The following is a 6,000-nucleotide window of genomic DNA, read 5'->3' as shown; positions in this document are numbered from 1 at the left end:
GTTGCAGTGAGCTGAGATGGTGCCACTGAACTGCAGCCTGGGTGACACAGTGAGACTCCTTCCCCCGCAAAAAAGTCAGGAAGTTGCTGAGATCATCCAGGTGAACGATGAACGGTGAACCCACGTGGCCCCAACTGGAACAGGGACAGCAGAAAAGATGACAAGAGGAGGTTCTGGAGATAGAATCCATAGGACCTGGTTATGGGTTCAATGGGAAAAGGCGAAAGAGGGAAAATGCCTGTTTCCTGATGTTTCCTTAGTAATATTATTAGCAGACAGAGTTTCAGTGTTTTTGGAGTTCTGGTTTCACAAAAACGCAGGGGGCATGGAGTCAGAGTCCAAATTTGAAGCCTCACTGGGACATCCAGAGGAGGTGTCCAACAGGGTGTTGAAAAGATGGCACAGAGTATCAGATATCTGGGTGATGAATTTCTCCCCAGCTCTCTCGTGGGGTGAGTGTGGAGTTACCTATTCAGTCCCTTACTTGGACAGGTATTGTGCCCCACCCTGAGGACTACTGCATTCATCCAATCTGTTGGAGGGGCAGTTCCTGGACATAGGAAACCTGGCACCTGGGCCACGGTAATAATCTCTTTATGTAGGATTTTGCTATTTTCACAATATTGTAAAGATGAAGAGTGGATGGGAATGGTGGCTCACACCTGTAATTCCTACACTTTGGGAGGCTGAGGCAAGGGATCCCTTGAGGCCAGGAGTTCAAGACCAGCCTGGGCAACATAGCGAGACCCTGTCTCTACAAAAAATTAAAAAATTAGGCTGGATACAGTGCTCACACCTGTAATCTCAGCACTTTGGGAGGCCAAGGTGGGAGGACTGCTTGAGGCTAGGAGTTTGAGACCAGCCTAGGAAACATGGCAAAACACCACCTCTACAAAAAAATTTCAATCAACTTTCTTTAAAATGAAAAATAAAAATACAAAAATTTGCCAGGTGTGGTGGCGCATGCCTGTAATTCCAGCTACTAGGGAGGCTGAGGCAGGAGGATCATCTGAGCCCAGGAGGTCGAGGCTGCATTCCAGCCTCAGTGACAAAGGGAGAGCCCATCTCAAAAAATAAATAATATATATGCTATATAATATATATTATTTATATAATATATAAATATAACAAATATAGCATTTATATTATATATTATGTAATATTTGTATATTATATTTATATATTCTTTTATATATATTACACTCTGTTGCCTAGGCTGGAGTGCCGTGATGCGAACTGGGCTCACTGCAACCTCTGCCTCCCGGGTTCAAGCGAGTATCCTGCCTCAGCCTCCTGAGTAGCTGGGATTACAGGCACCCACCACCATGTCCGGCTAATTTTTGTATTTTTAGTAGAGACAGTGTTTTGCCATGTTGGTCAGGCTGGTCTCGAACTCCTGACCTCAGGTGATCCGCCCACCTCGGCCTACCAAAGTGCTGGGATTACAGGTGTGAGCCACCGCGCCTCGCCTATTTTTAAAAGATGGAGAAGGGACTCTGAGAGAAGTGAGTTGCACAGTGTCGCAAAAGGAATTCACAGCACACCTAGTAATAATAGTAGTAGTAGTAGTAATAATAACAATGGCGATGAGAACACTTACTAACGCCCTGCTCTAAATCCTTTAGGAACAAAGGTTATACCATTCAATCTTCATTACCCTGTAACGTAGAAACCATAGCAGGAGGCAGAGGTGGGCTTCATACCCCGACCAAGGCTGCCAGACTTTTCAAACCCCAGAAGCTCTCTGTATCCCCCAACTCCTCCTCCATCCAGGGCTTGCCTCCTGCTTGGTCACTTCCCACGCCCAACAGGCCAGCCTTCGAATGCGAGCCCTAGGCAGCCTGTGGGGGCCTCTCGCCTGTAATCGCAGCACTTTGAGAGGCCGAGGAGGGAGGATCGCTTGAGACCAGTTTGAGACCAGCCTGGGTATCATAGCGAGACCGCATCTCTGCAAAAATAAAATAAAATAAAATTAGCTAGGTGTGGTGGCGCGCCTGTAGTTCCAGCTCCTGGGAGGCTGAAGTGGGAGAATCGCCTGAGCCCAGGAGTTGAAGGCTGCAGTGAGCTGTGACTGCACCACTGCACTCCAGCCTGGGCGACAGAGCGAGACCCTGTCTCTAAAAACAAACGAGTGCCCTCTGCCGTCAGGCTGGGAGGGAACCCAGGGAGACGACATGGGCCTGAAGCCTCGCCAATTTCAGGTGAGGAAACAGGGCCGTGGAGGAGACAATGTGGCGATCACGAGCTAGCGGCGGCCCGAAGGAGGAGGCTAGACCTGAGGGCGCACAGCCACGGTTCTGCGGTGACCCCCGGGAGGGTGGGCAGTCGGCCCGGTGAACTGCAGGGTCGGAGCTATAGAAGCCGCAGCCGCTGTCGCCAGGCGACTCCGCCACCCCTGGAACAACTCACTTTCATTTCTCCGCGGGACGACCCTGCGGAGCCGCGAGGGGGCGTGGCCGGGCCGTACCAAGAGCGCGGAGTTGCAGGGGGAAGCCCGGGGCTCCGGGAATGCGCGCGCGGCTCGAGTGGGCGGGGCGGCGGCCCAGTGGCCACGCCCTCACCCCCGCAGCCGGCGCGGGCGGTGGTAGCGCCTCAGTGGTGAGGGCCTGCGTCCTGCCCAGGTGCCCCAGAGAGCAGCCGGGCCGCCCGCGGTGAGTGCTAGCTTTGGCGGCGACAGCGGGGTGAGTGAGGTCGGGCCCCGGGACTCGGGGTTTGCCGGGCGCCTCAGTTCGCCGCGGCCGCCTGACTCTCCCCTTCGGGGTGGGCCCTCGGGCCGGGGCGCTGCGCGTCTCGCCCGACGCTCGGGCGGAAGGCATGGCTCCCACCCTGGCCCTCCTCCGCGTCGCCCTTTCCCTAGAGCTGACCTCCCGCGGCGGCCTGAGGGTCGACTTTTCCACAGCCTGGGCCGAGAGAGCCCGGCAGGCCCTCGGCTGAGGGTCGGGGCTCGGTATCTCAGGGCTCGGGGTCCAGTCCCTGCGCCACCGCCCCCCACGGGCTAAGCCACTTTAACTCTCCGAGCCTCAGTTTCCCCATCTGTACGATGGGCCTCGGGAGGCAGCGAATTCTGGGGTACTTAACGTGAGAGGCGCTCGATGCATGCTAATGGGACCCAAATCTGACCCTGCAGCATCAGGTGGGCTGAGTGGAGGGATCACGAGAGCCCCCCAGTCCGGCCTGCATCCCTGAGGGCAGTGCCCCTCGCAGGCAGGTGTCTTGGCGGCCCCCACAACACAGGTACTCTGCTCTCCTGGGGGAGCCGGGACACCCTTAGCTCGGGAGAGCAATTGAGTAAGAGTTCAAGGTCTCTTGGGCGCCAGGGGGAGGAGAGTGGAGGTTTCGGTGAGCTTGACCTCGACTTTCTGCGTATTGTTTTTCAAAGCGAGTTACCCTTGTGTAAACTGGTGACCAGTAATAAGGAGTTTGGGGCTGTTTCAATGAAAGTGGCTGTCTCCTCTCTTAAACCCTTAAAGCTGCAGCCTTGCCTTCCCTCTGAGCTTGGCCAAGCTGGAGAGTGATGCCAGCACAAAGGGAGACAGGACTGGACTGGGTGGCCCTGGCTTGGCTTTGATTCTTGGCGCAATAGCAAGATACCTCCTGGAGCCTCTGTTTCCTAATCAGTGGGTGGGGTAGTAAGACAGCCACCCTGCTCTCCCCACAGGGTTAAGATTCTGAGGATCAAGACAGGGTCCTAGAGAGTGGCATCGAGAACTTTAATCCTTCTTGTAAGCAGAACGTTTACGGAACCCTCTGGAATCCAGTATCCCCCACCGTTGTTCACTGCTGTAATTCCTCAGGCCTTGTTTTATGGAGAAAGCATTGATTCATTAACCATTTGCAAGTTCTACCTACAGAAATCCCTTCTGAGTGGTTATGGGGTTGGCTTGGTCAGGAGAACAGTTCCAAAGGCCTAGTTAGTAAACCAGGGAACCCAGAAAGGTCCACTTCCTTTTTTTTGGGAGGAGGACTGTCTTAGGAGTTCTTATTTTCCTTTTAAGAGAGTGGTTTTTGAGCTACTTGTGCCCTTCATACCATCTAATGTTGGAAACTGTTTCGCTGAGCAGATAGCTTATTATAAAAAGTATTTGTACAACATCTGCATTTCAGACAATGGGATGCTAGCTGCCAGTTGTGTGGTGGTGTGGAAACTTAGGAGTGGTCTTAATTTTCCAAAATTCTTCTGGTCTAGCACTTGAAAAAAATAATAGGTAGATTTGAAACGCAACAACCCAGGGATATTCCTGAAAACCGCAGCATTGACCACAGCCAATGAAAATCAGGTGTGGATCGTCCTGGGTAGTAGGAGTTTGCAAATGCCACAGAGGGTGTTTGCTGCCTGACAAACCTGAATTTTAGGACCTGCTGTTGGTTGACTCTGAGCTGATCCACCCTTAACCTCTTGAAAATTAGGATCTGTGTTAGGTAAGTCTGTGCATAGTTGGGAGACAGGCCAATTGAAATCAAAACTGCTTGGCAAATCCAGAACGTTTACTCATGAAGTCCATGAACACTTCAAGTTAAAAATAATTTACCTCTTAAGGAACTTTTTTTTTTTTCTGAGACAGGTCTCACTCTGTCGTGCAGGCTGGAGTGCAGTGGCGGAATCATAGCTCACTGCAGCCTCAACCTCCAGGATTCAAGGAATCCTTCCTCCTCAGCCTCCCAAGTAGCTGGGAGTACAGGCACGCACCACCACACCCAGTTAATTTTTAAAATGTTTTTGTAGAGATTTGGTTTTGCCATGTTGCCCAGGCTGGTCTCGAATTCCTGGGTTCAAGTGGTCCTCCTGCTTTGACCTCTTAAAGTGCTGAGATTACAGGTGTGAGCCACCGTGCCTGGCTTTCTTACTACTTTCTTTCTTTCTTTTTTTTTTTTTTTCTGATGGAAGCTCATGAAGTTATAGGACCTTTCATGGTTCCAGAGAGACTGGCCACCCCTACAAGAGCCTCAGCGTCCTTGTGCTTTAGGGAGGAGCCAGAGAAACAGAGGTCAAGCTCTGGCACTAGCACTGTGTGTGGCCTCAGCTGAGTGTGTTGGGATTTAATTTTTTATTATATGTCAGACTCACTTAAAAATTAAAGTTAGAAAAAGGTGAAATGGAGAAATGACAATTTTCTTTTTTTTTTTTTGAGATGGAGTCACTCTGTCGCCCAGGCTGGAGCGCAGTGGGCTCACTGCAGCCTCTGCCTCCTGGGTTCAAGCAATTCTCCTGGCTTGAATTCTACCTCAACCTCCGGAGTAGCTGGAATTACAGGTACCCACCACCTGGCCAAAGATTTTGTGCTCATTAGCACACAGTCTCCCAGGTGGCTACAGTCTTAAAAGACTTTAAAATGCCAATTCTAGGCTGGGAACGGTGGCTCACGCCTGTAATCCCAGCACTTTGGGAGGCCGAGGCAGGCAGATCACTTGAGGTCAGGAGTTCGAGACTAGCCTGGCCAACATGGTGAAACCCCGTCTCTACTAAAAATACAAAAATTAGCCGGGTGTGATGGTGTGCAGCTGTAATCCCAACTACTCAGGAGGCTGAGGCAGGAGAATCACTTGAACTCGGGAGGCGGAGGTTGCAGTGAGCCAAGATCACGCCACTGCACTCTAGGCTGGGTGACAGAATGAGACTCTGTTTCAACTCCCTCCCCCCTCAAAAAAAACAACTTGTTTTGCTGTGCAGTTTTGTCACCTGGCATTGGGCAGAAATTTGGACCTGCCAGGCAGGTGGGAGAAGAGTCAGAGGTCACTTACCTGCTTGCACAGGCCGCTGATCTGTACCAAACCTTAGTTTCTTTATTAGTAAAGTCAGAGAAACAATCCCCACTCCACATGCCTCTGGAACAGCTGAGAACATGTTCCCTTTCAACAGTGGGTCCTTCTTCCTCTTCTTGGCACTGTTTGGATCCCTGTAACATGACACACAAAAAAGCACACATTCAGCCTTAGGATATATGTAGGTTCTGGTTCGGGCACTTGAGAACTCACAGGGAGGGAAGCAAGCGTACAATTCGA

At 51.5% G+C, this 6,000-nt stretch overlaps 1 protein-coding gene and 1 long non-coding RNA gene across 11 annotated transcripts in view; one reads left to right on the top strand and one right to left on the bottom strand.

Moving 5' to 3' along the window:
• The first annotated feature begins 2,578 nt into the window (after nt 1-2,578).
• The window catches only part of POR (cytochrome p450 oxidoreductase), a 72,212-nt gene continuing 68,790 nt past the window's right edge, over nt 2,579-6,000 (top strand). For 4 of the 10 annotated variants that reach the window (XR_013414699.1, XM_077995193.1, XM_077995192.1 and 1 more), the window contains exon 1: nt 2,595-2,651. The gene's annotated coding sequence lies outside the window, so the exon portion shown is untranslated. 10 annotated transcript variants of the gene reach the window in all.
• LOC144339788 (uncharacterized) overlaps nt 3,273-6,000 on the bottom strand; it is a 35,320-nt gene continuing 32,592 nt past the window's right edge. Inside the window, exon 2 of the long non-coding RNA XR_013415163.1 lies at nt 3,273-4,783. This is a non-coding gene — a long non-coding RNA (uncharacterized LOC144339788). The remainder of the gene's footprint in view (nt 4,784-6,000) is intronic.

This window comes from Macaca mulatta, chromosome 3 (genome assembly GCF_049350105.2).
Source record: "Macaca mulatta isolate MMU2019108-1 chromosome 3, T2T-MMU8v2.0, whole genome shotgun sequence".
Lineage (NCBI taxonomy): Eukaryota > Metazoa > Chordata > Mammalia > Primates > Cercopithecidae > Macaca > Macaca mulatta.
Note: the sequence above shows the minus strand (reverse complement) of the source record. Positions and strands in the feature narration are given on the sequence as shown.